Consider the following 12,316-nt stretch of genomic DNA (forward strand, 5'->3'; position numbering starts at 1 on the left):
TTTTGCTGGTCTGTGAAAAGCATTGTTTGTATATTTTAGATTTTGGGGGGATTGTCTGCCGCCTCAAAACACCAACTTAGACACCGACTTCCTATAAATATGGCTTAAGGGAATCAGTAGATTGAACCTGGATATATTTGACGTTCTGAGCATTTCGTAAATGAATAGCTATGATTTTGAGGTATAAACTGATAAACCTTCCCTTTATTATATTAGTTTTTCATGTAATAGGGAAAAAATATTTACCTTAGTTTTTCCTTTTTAAAAAGATTTTTTATTTATTTACTAGAGAGAGTGAGCAAGAGTACAAGCAGTTGGAGTGGCAGGCTGAGGGAGAGGGAGAATCTGGTTCCCAATGTGGGACTTGATCTCAAGACCTTGGGATCATGACCTGAGGTGAAGGCAGCTGTTTAACTGACTGAGCCACCCAGGCATCCCTTAGTTTCTTCTTTTAAGGGGTTTCTTCTCCTGAGTGTTATTCAAGGAAGCTCAACTCTGACTTTCTTCTGTATCTGCTTTTATACATTGCATTTAATTTTGCATACCTTAAAAAAAAAACCCAATACATATGCTTTAGTGCATGGACTGTCCGGGTAAATTATTAAAGACATAGCAAACATTATTGTAAAAATATGGTACATCTTGAATCACAAAATAAATCACTAAGATATCTACACTATCAGGATAACTAACCATTCTATTTTTATGAATGAATGTTTCATGATGTTTGAAAATAGTTTTTTTCATATGCCCACACATGACAGTGGCTGCAGCGAATTTCAAAAGAGTAAATTCAATGTTGTATTTGTATCTTATACCTTGGGCAGGTTTTTCCCCCTAATGATTTATTAAATAACTATTTGAGTTAATGAGTAGATTCAGTTATGCTACAAAGATTAACAACGAATGTAAAGGTCTTCAGATTTGGTTCTGTAATGATGAACTTTTCTGTATTGTTTGATTGTGGGTATGTCTTTGGTTTTCTTGAGGCACAAAGGAGGTTGAGCGGACTTCTTTTTGAACGATCTTAGTACAAATAAAAATGTAGCTTAGTACTACAAGTTCAGTTATGGTTGAGGTATTAATCAAATTTAAATGAAGTTATTGCCTACATCTTTAAAAATATTTATGCTGTAAAATATCACAGAATTATCTGTGGTTTTCAGTGAATGGTAAATCATGCTTAATATGTGGTTTCTATTTTGATCTATATAGTATTCTTAAGTAATCACTAATTCCATAAATGCACTATTTTAATTATATGTGAGACTTTGGAAAATGCTTTAAGTGGTAATTTTGCTTTTTGGTACAGGTATTATCTGAGATTGGGGTACATGATAAACAAAGGCTGAATTTTTCAGTAGGTTAAGAAGAATAATGTTAACTTAGATAATGAGTTCTAAAACCAGTTCCAAATTTGGAATGTGTTATTCAGCTCTTCTGTTCATCTTCTCTAAAGGTGAATATTTATTTGGTTATATATTCTATACATCTCTAAATTATTCTTAAAAATATTAAGGTAATTATAAAAGTGCATATCCAAAGAGATGAAAACCCAGACTTTGGAGAACACAGAACTGCTAAACTTAGGTACTGATTAGATCTTTTTTATATTTGTGCAATGACAGAATCAATATCATTTGGATTTAAGAATACTGCTCTTTGCACTGGGTATTATATAAGACTAATGAATCACAGACTTGTACCCCTGAAACAAATAATACATTATATGTTAATTATTGAATTTAAATTTAAAAAGAAAAGGATAAAAAAAAAAGAACACTGCTCTTTGTTGTACATATGAAAACAAAGTTCTAGTGTCCATTTTAAAATGTAACATTTGATAAGTTCTAATTTCCTCTTCTAAAAAATGAAAAAATTGTTTTATAGATAAATCAGTGAAATTTAGATAACTTGTGAACATTTTGATTCCTAAGTGACCTTTTACTTCCTTATGAGGGGATATAGCCTCTTACTCCTACCCTGAGAAAGAATTTTTTAAAAAATGAACTATTATTTATTAGCCCGGAAAATTTTTCCTGTCTTGATTCTATAATACCACTTATTATTGCCTATTTTAGAATTTTTTTTTTTTGTAGACAAACCGGAAATATGTAAATAAGAAAGGTAGAATTCAGTGTGATTTGTTCTGTAGGTTAGATCATTGTGATAATGAAGTCAGCATTCTAGGTTTGATCCTATAAGGAAGAATTTAATATTAAGGTCTCTGAAGGCAGGAACTTTCTATACTTGGTGCCTGGAGCATTGCCTGGCACAATTGTAAGACCAAAATAAATATTTGCTGAATGAAAAACATACCCCAGTAATAGGTAGACCTCAAGTCTCAGTGATTATTTCTTCTAATACAAACTATAGTACAGGTTAGTGAGGTTAGTGAGGGTGACTTAGGAATTTTGGTTTCTGACACCTTGTGACTCAGGAATTTAGGTTCTTGCCATCTCATGCTGGGCCAACTAAGACACCAGAGTGTGGAAAGAGATGGATTGTGGTGGCACATGCCCTAAATGCCCCTGCATTGGCTAACACCTGCCATTTCTACTGTGGTTCATGGGGCAGAACTCATCACATGGCCCTAATAGATCTGCAGGGCAAGGCTGGGAAATGTGGTGTAGCCCATGAATATTCATGGAATATGATTTTTTCCCACAAACAAAAATACAGAAAACATTTTATTACCTGACCATTCTGAACCCTGTTGGTTAAACATTAATTATATAGTAATATCATAGTGTCTTTGGATGGCCCTGCAGTTCAAGCCAACTTTTGTTAATAACATTCTTAAATTGCTAATTAGCTACATGTTTTTAAACGTTATATAACTTCTCAATAATAATTATAGTAATAGTAGTAATGATATTAATAATCAACTTTGTTGAGGGTTGTTTTTTATAAGTTTATACCACACTGAGAACTTTACATACACTATCTCATTTAACCTTCTCACTAATGAAAAGTAGAATATTGCTGTCATTCCATAAAAAAGTACACTGACCGTAAGATTTTAAAAAGTTTAACCAACACCTGATAGTCAGGATTTTAAGATAAAGGCTAGATTTTTATCCTTCCTGAAGTTCTTAGTCTAGGATTTCTCGATTGCAAAATGAGAATATTAAGTCTTATGTGAAGTGTTTTATTATAACCCAGCACAGTGTCTGGTCCTGACACCAGTTTGGTGCCTAGCAGGCATTGAAGCAGTATTAGTTTTCTTCATTCACATACAGATAACAGGAGGCAGAAGCCATGCCTGCTCTATTATTGATTACTGTTCTGTGCTTTTTCACGTCATTGAAAATAATGGTTAAACATAATTTAAGTCTTAAAGTTTTACTTTATTATTGATTTGTTATACACCATTGATTCCACAGAGTATCCATCTCTGGGCAACGAATATAAAAGTCATATACATTTCAGGCTTTGGTCATCCTCAGAGAGTAACGCTTTAGGAAACAGAGTGGAGAAAATATGCTCTTGACAGAACAAAACTGAGTCCTAAATATCCTTAAGTATTGTGTCTCAAATCTCCTCCTTTAAAACTCAAATGTAAATAATTTGATTCAGATTCAAAAGGAGATTTGAAAGACCCCCCCCCCCCAGTCTTTAAATAATTAACTGCTCTTTTGTTGTGTAAGAGTACCCCTCCTCCCCTTGCAGTGAAAAGACCCTTCCCCCAGGGTTGAATTCAATGTAACTGCTCTTTTGCCTTTCTGTAACTGCTTGGCTTTTAGGGCATGACACTTGTCTCCTGTTTGAACAAGATACCTTCTCCTAATAGCCAAGGCAAGGTCACGCAGGCAAGGGGGCTGCAGGGTCACGTAGGTCACGTAGACAGGGGGCTGCATAGTCACGTAGGCAGGATGTCTTTCTGCTGAGTAATAAGGTCAAACTTCCCCTCTTCGTTTCCCCTTCCCGCGCGAGGGGGTCTTCCAAAGCCAATCCGCTAACACCAAGTATGCCTTTTTTCAAATGTTCAAATTGTCAGCCAATCGGCCCCGTCCCATCCGGGACTTGTTTGTACCTGTCTATAAAAATCCTGCACCACCCCAGCCAGGTGTGCTCAGCTAGCAGGAGCTGCTGACCACCCGCAGGCGCCTGCGTAACAATAAAGAACCTCTTGCTGTTTGCATCCTGTGGCAGTGTTGAATTCTTGGGTAAGGGGATCCACGGGTCTTTCAGATTAAATACATGCTTCTTTGCCATATAAATGAAATAAAAGGCATGGTTTCTGCTGACTTTCTACAACAGTTGGAGTAGCATCATGAAACAAATCAATATGCTGGTCATAACTATGAGAACGAATAGCTCAATATCATTTGTGCCAAAAGCACAATCATCACTTTTTGGCAGATACACTCGGTATCCAAATGACAATACTAAAATAATATCCAACAGACTGACCAGTTAATTTTCTGGAGATGCATTTTGTAGCATCTTGGCTATTCTGTTGAGATAGATTAGTGTTATATCCATAACATCTTTGATAGTGCTTGGCAAACAGTAGGTGATCAATATATACTTAGCAGATGAATGAAATCAGACCTTTTAAATTTCTAGGCAGTTCTGAAAGTCTGGCTTTCCCTCACCAATACTATCTACTTCAATGCTGAACTATGTAATGTTCAGTTAAATTCAGACTCTGGGCTAAATCAACTGATAAATATAAGAGAAGGGGATGCTATTATTTCATTTAGTTGATTTTTCTAAGCTCTTTCCTTTTCCTTTTTCTTTTTTTTTTTTAGATTTTATTTATTTATTTGACACAGAGAGAGAGAGAGAGATCACAAGTAGGCAGAGCAGCAGGCAGAGAGAGAGGGGGAAGCAGGCTCCCTTCTGGGCAGAGAGCCCGATGCAGGGCTCGATTCCAGGACCCTGAGATCATGACCTGAGCCAAAGTCAGCAGCTTAACCCACTAGCCGCCCTCTAAGCCCTAATGCTATAGCTCACCTTATCGTAAGAAAATCACATCATTGTTCTAAATTATTTTAGGTGACCTAGTGAATGGTTCAGTTAAAAAAAAAAAAAAAAGAGAGCCCGTGTTTTGGAGTTGAATGAACTTGACATCACTAATTAATAGTTCCAAGACTGTGAGCCAACTAACAGCTCTGTATGCCACTTTCCTCATATGTCATCAGTGTTAAATATAGTATTTAACAGAATATAAAGTTCTCCTTTAGTAGGTAAGCAATTAAGACTGCTTCACCTTTCTTTCTCCCCTTGAATTGTTGAGAATTGATTTCATATAAATCATATGAAATATATTTTTATGTCTTTGATTAAAAATATATCTACTGCTTGATGTTTGATTCCCAGAGTTATATAAAGAACTATTGAATATATTCTTCCTGAAGTTAAGTGCTAGAGAAATTTTATCTTTCCTGTGAACTGGTATGATATATTCTATGGGATTAATGAATCAAAACTTGCCACTCATTGTGTTTTGTTGTTGTTGTCATTTTTTTTTTCTTTTGGCTTGGTGGAAGAATGACACTTTTGTGCTCAAGGCAATAGATATTTGCAACTTAAGCCTTCTGGTAAAACTGTCATCTCCTAGTCTGCTTTGTTTGAGATCTGTTCCTAAACCTGGATTTAATGGTTTCATTGTTCCCCTATCTTTGATGATGTTCTGCACAAATCAGAATATAAATAATAAATGAATGAAAGAAAAAATGACTTACTCAAGGTTTCACAGCTGTTAAGTACAGAACTAATCCAGATGTGGTGCTATTTTCAGCTATATCATTCAAGAGGAACTAATGAAGCTTAACCTCTAAAAATTTCTAAACCTTAATGTCTCCTGCTCGGGAACTAACTAACAGTAATATAGAGTAATCATGAACAAATGAAAATGGGGAGGGAGTACTTGTGGCATACAGGTTATTAAGTTTGAGAATAATGCAGTCAAGGTTTTGGACACCTGCAGGATAAGATCAGTAATGTAGGATTTTTTTATTCTCAGAACTTCATAGCTATAGGCTAACATATAACTGGTTATGGGGACTCATTGCACAAAGCACTTTCTTACTGGTCTATAGAACATAGAGTCTTTTCACAGAACAGATTATATTTAGACTTCCTCTCTAATAAACTACCTACCAGCCAGCAGCAATAACAGCTTCCTTTAATTTAGCTTTAAAAATTTTGGCAGCTGGGGGAAATTGATTTGCTTTGAATTTTTGCAAAAACAATTCTCTTATATCCACACAGAAATAATTATTGATTAATTTCAACACAAGATTAATATTCAGTAGAGTAATGAGTTATTTTAAAAAATAATGTGAATCAATAATAGAAGAGACTATTCCAAACCTATAATTATTTTGATATTGATTTTCATAAGTTACCACTGTGGTGATTTATAATTTTTTAATATAATATGTCTTATTATAATTAACATAATTAATTATCATAATTAATTTCTTCTCTGGAAAGAGAGTTTCCTTTGGTGAGCATTTATGAATACCTTTGGGTTTTAATATAAATTCAATATAAATTGATGATGGAATGTTTACTTTCATGAATTAATTGAGAGAACATTAGTTGGATACTATATTACACCTGTGAGAGAGGGAAACACTCCCCTGGGAATATGACGTCTGGGCCAGCTAATGGGGTGCTGATAACAAAGAGAGTCACCGTGAAATTTTTGATTCTATATCTTTTGTTTGCTTGGTTTGACCTGCATTTACTTCCAGTTTTTGTCTCTCCAACTAGCTCTCTTTACATGATGATGTCTCATGTCTTTTACATCTACTATTTTCTAAAATAGTAGTTTTCTAAGTGTAGAACTTGTTAGCAATATGAAACTTGGCCTTACCTTAATCCTGCTGAATCAGAAACTTTTCAGTGGAGCTACCAATCTACTTTTTTACAAGCTCCTCAGGTAGTTCTGATCCATTTTAAAACTTCAGAATCTGAGGGCACCTGGGTGGCTCAGTGGGTTAAAGCCTCTGCCTTCGACTCAGGTCATGATCCCAGGGTCCTGGGATCGAGCCCCACATGGGGCTCTCTGCTCAGCAGGGGCCTGCCTCTCCCTCTCTCTCTGCCTGCCTCTCTGCCTACTTGTGATTTCTGTCTGTGAAATAAATAAATAAAATCTTAAACAAACAAACAACAATAAAAAAAAACCTTCAGGATCAGTACCTCACACTATAGGCCAGTCATTCCTTCCCATTGTGAGGGCTTGATTCTTCCCTTTTTGGGTTTAGCTCAACAGTTCTGTGACCTGAACTAAGAATATGCTAAAACACATAACTGGAGAAAAATCTTTCTAGCACTGATAACTTTTTTATAGTGTACTTAATGGCATACTTTCGTAGGAACATATTACAGGGGGAAGTTTATATTGGAACTTTATAGTCATGACAAGGAAGACTACATGGAAATTGAGAATAAAATAGCCTGTAGTAAATATGTTCTGAGCTTTTTGAAATTCAATTTGTATTTGTAAGCTTGGGGCACAGATGAGATCTGAGGGAAGCTTTTCAACACAACATATTTGCCATCAAATTTTTGGTTACAACATTAATCCAAGAAAATTTCCAATGCTGTTTTCTCTGTGTCTTACTGTTTAATAATTAAAATACCTTTTCCTATGGGATGCCTAGGTGGCTCAGTCAGTTAAGCATCTAGCTCTTGATTTTGGCTCAGGTCCTGATCTCAGGGTCATGAGATCAAGTCTGCATCAGGCTTCACCTGGCATGGAGACTGCTTAGGATTCTCTCTCTCCCTTTCCCTCTGCCTCTCCCCACCCCACTCATGCTCTCTGCCCACCCCCCAACAACAATTAAACAAATTAAAAAAAAATAACCTTTCCCAATTATGGGAGGTACTATGAAGGATATTTTCAAACTTTTAGATTTTATGTAAAGTTTAATTCAAAGCTAGGTATTAAAAGGATACTTGAAATTTGTGTGTGTGTGTGCATAAGTGTGAATTCACAAACTTTATAATGATAATTTTCATTGTTATTATGAGAAATTAAAATGGAGATAAAAGATCACTAAGTAGGATGGAACTAGAGGGTATCATGCTTAGCAAAATAAGTCAATCGGAGAAAGACAACTATCATATAATCTCCCTGATATGAGGAAGTAGAGATGCAACATGGGGGTTAAGGGGGTAGGAGAAGAATGAATGAAACAAGATGGGATTGGGAGGCAGACAAACCATAAGTGACTCTTAATCTCACAAAACAAACTGAGGGTTGCTGGGGGGAGGGGGTCTGGGAGAGGGGGGTGGGGTTATGGACATTGGGGAGGGTATGTGCTATGGTGAGTGCTGTGAAGTGTGTAAACCTGGTGATTCACAGACCTGTACCCCTGGGGATAAAAATACATTATATGTTTATAAAAAATAAAAAATAAAAAATAAAAAATAAATAAAAGATCACTAAGTAATTTTTATTTTAGAAAATGTGTCAAGTCATTAGATATTTCATTTGAATACATTTGGTCACTTTTTGACTGGGAATTCTCTTACTGAGAGTTTCCTTCTGGTATAAACTCTAGGATTGTTTTAACCAATTCCATCAAACTACTAAGTCCAAATATAGCTTTCCCCATTGTATGAAAAGTTCTGTTATAGGGATGCACTGACAAAAACTACTGGACACTTCTCAGCAGTGTGAACAATTGCTGAGATGCAATGATACACTTACTCCATTAAAGCACCTGGCCAACTGTTAACCTGTCTCAATACTGAGATTTTGTAAGTCCTTGAGTCTGGTGCGGTGGGACTCTTTCAAATACTTGAATCTGGTGTGAGAAGTAATCCTTGTGCTAACTAGGACTCTGATTTCCACTTTGGGTGCACTGTGAATGATGGAATTTGGCAATCCAAAAAGACACAAAATGTGTTCCTGGTATAGATGCAGAAATAATCATTTTACTTTTCACATATGTCAGTCAGAGGTATAAGTTCTGTTTCACAGTCTTCCAGTGATCCTTCCCCTATAATGTACCATTCTCAACATTCATCAGCATACTTAGAGGGCTTACTGGAACAGATTATTGGGCCTTACCTACAGAGTTTCTGACTCAATAGGTATGGGATGGGAGTGAGCATAAGCATTTCTAACAGGTTTCCAGGGCATGCTGATGCTGATGCCCCAGAAGGGACACCAGGAGAACGATTGCTTTAATCTGACTTTCTCAGTCAGATTCTCAAATCTTCAGTCAGAACCTCCTGGATTGCCTAGGTATCTTCAGATCATCAGGACCTAAGATGATGACCTAAATCCAAATCTCCAGGGCAGTGTGATAATGACTTGCCTTTTGTCAAGCTCCTTAGGTGTTCCAGGTATACATCTTCATTTGAGAAGCAGTTCTAGGGGAAGGCCAGGGATACTGTTAACCAGAGAAAACTGATCATGTCTCCTCTCAAACATTGCCAATATTATACCCATGGATTGGCATCTAGTAGTTGTTTTATATATAGTAAATGAATTAATGAAAATGAATGAATGCAAGCAATCAGTTCCTATTCCTTTTTGTTTCCAGCACCTTTTCTTTATTCTACTATAGAATATATCATCCATATTTCAGCTACTTGTTTACTTGACTGCCTCCATGTAGACAGACACCTTATCTTTTTGTTGTATCTCCAGGGCCAAACCCAGCATCTGGCACCTAATATGTATATTATCAGTATTTGTTAGAGTAAATTATTGTAAATGTTGAGTAGAATATCTCTTCGGGTTGGTCCGAAAAAGATGTGTGAATTGTTAAATTCCCTTGATTTTTTGAATATACATTAAAATGTAGGAAGAGAAGGGCCAGCACAGTGGATTCAAGTATAATGTGAAGACTGAGACCAAGGCTAGAAAAGCAACAGGCAAGTGTGAAGGAGTAAGGTGGTACCGAGATACAGCATGACAACAGGGGTCTGGAACATAAAACATTACATGTTCAGCATATAAATGCAGTTGGAACAATGATATTTTTGAGGTGCAGAGAATAAGTAGGGGGACAAAAAGTGGATTATGTAGGTTTGATGAAGCTAGTGTGTGATAAGAATTTTGTGGGTGGTCAGAAATAAGATCATTAAGGGATATAAAAAAGGATTAGAACATGGCAAATGAAGTCAGGCATTTCATCCATTCCAAATTACAAATTGCAGCCTCCCTGAACAGATTTACAGTTGCCTGGTTTTTTGTTTCTGTTTTTAAGATTTATTTTGAGAGAGAAAGAGCATGCGCATGGTGGAGTAGGGGGCTAAGAGAGTCTGAAGTGGACTCTGCTGATCGTGGAGCCTAGGCCGATCTCTGTCTCTCTACCCTAAGATCAGGACCTCAGCAGAAACCAAGAATCCAATGTTCAACCAGCTCTGTCATCCAGGCACCCCAATCCTGTTTTTTAATAGTCTTTAAAAAAAAAAAAAAGATTTATTTATTTATTTATTTATTTGACAGAGAGGGAGAGATCACAAGCAGGCTGAGAGAAAGAAAGAGAGGAGGAAGCAGGCTCCTCGCTGAGCAGAGAGCCCCATGCAGGGCTTGATCCCAGAACCCTGGGATCATGACCTGAGCCGAAGGCAGAGGCTTTAACTCTCTGAGCCACCCAGGCGCCCCTGTTTTTTAATAGCCTTGTTTAATTTCCTGTTCCGTGCTTCCCAGACTTATCTCCTGGATTTCAGTCCTCTCCTTATTGTACTCATAAATCACCGGAATTTTCAGTCTTTTGTCCAAACAACCTAGATTTCCTCATCTTTAGTCCATTCTGTTCTTTGAAGTCTGTGTGTATTTGTACTGGATTGGCTGCCACCATGTGTCTTCCAGTCATGGGCTGGTGCCGGTCACGAGCATTTTGCTTGAAGTCTGTCTGGGGTTGTAAGGTCTGTGCACTAGATTGGTAAGTTTTGCCACTCAGTCCTTATAGTCCCCACTGTACTTTCCTTGTTTATATAATTTGGTGCCATCTGGCTCCCTTTCCTAGAGCATGTAGGGACACGTTACTTTGTACTTCTATTTCAGTCTTTTTATTTAGAAATGAAATGCCAAAAAATTTCTAAGGACAATGTTTTTATGACCAACCAGAGGTTCAGAGCCTGAGGAGGTCTAAATCTTCTTTCAAATTATGTTAAGAATCACATATTAAGTCAATGCATATTAAAACCATACAAAGATCTTTCTAGTTTAGATTCTGGACTCAGAACACTAAAGGCAGGGTTTTTGTTTTCATTTACTAATTAAAGCTTTGTTTTCATTTACTAATTAAAGCTTTGGCATAACTCAAAAGTCATGAGGTATATAAGATATATATATAAGAATGTCCCACTCATTGCAGGACAACCCGTGTTGTTTGATAAGCTGACTAAATACAAGGCACATCTCCCACCACATGGTATACCAAAACATGCCCACAATTTCCCAAATGCCCAGGAAAGGTTAATGCCACTTCTAAAGAGAACCATTGATTTGAACTTTTCCACTTTCAATTTTTGGGATTGGGAAGGAACCCACAGAACATGAATCCTCAAAACCTGAGCAAAATTGGCAAAAAGGAGAAAGGATGACTATTGGGTAGGCATCCACTAGTGTGTGCCACAAGAAACAAGCTAGACAATATCGTATAAGGTTCTTTCTATCTATAAAGTTGGAACTATTTAATGTTACAAAATGTAATATAAGTTTATTTATGTGTAAACAATAATCATGCATAATGAAAATTCACATTAAGTATATTCATAAATCATGATTCAAAATTTTAAGGACATACTCTTCAATTGGTAAATATAATAAGGAGGAGAACTCTTAAAGATAAACAAAAGATACAAAATCAAGATATTTAAATCTAAGCTTGCAAAAAATAAATAGATGTCATGTGGCATTTTAGAATGATGTTAATTTGGACTAAAACTGTTCAATGTTTAATGTAAGATAATAGCATTTTTGGTGTTATTGAGAACAAATGCAGTTAACACTATTTAATTCAAATTTACCTAATTAAAAAATAAAACTGCACATTATCTTGTATCTCATTCCTTTCTGAGAAGTGGATATAGATACAATCTCTTATCTTTTCTCCTATGATTTTATAATGGATGATTAGGAATCACCTCTGAAATTTAGCCTAGTCAATGGACCCAGTATATTTAGTACATGTTTGCTTCATAAATAATTAAATGGTTTTAATGAAACATTTCAGAAAAGATTGTATAGATCTAATGTAAGATTATTTTATTATTAATAGTTTTAATATTGAAAACAAATTTTTCTATGTATTTTTCTGAGTTCATTTACTCCAGGTTATCTTACATAGATGAATACATATTTTTTATATGAAATACAGGTTTATGTCAT

General features: G+C 35.9%; 1 protein-coding gene across 17 annotated transcripts in view; it reads left to right on the forward strand.

The window, feature by feature from the left end:
• MAPK10 (mitogen-activated protein kinase 10) overlaps positions 1–12,316 on the forward strand; it is a 588,472-nt gene that overhangs the window by 441,943 nt on the left and 134,213 nt on the right. The window lies entirely within an intron of this gene.

This window comes from Mustela putorius, unplaced genomic scaffold (genome assembly GCF_011764305.1).
Source record: "Mustela putorius furo isolate JIRA1106 unplaced genomic scaffold, ASM1176430v1.1 tig00000382_pilon_pilon_pilon, whole genome shotgun sequence".
In the NCBI taxonomy this organism is placed as follows: Eukaryota; Metazoa; Chordata; class Mammalia; order Carnivora; family Mustelidae; genus Mustela; species Mustela putorius.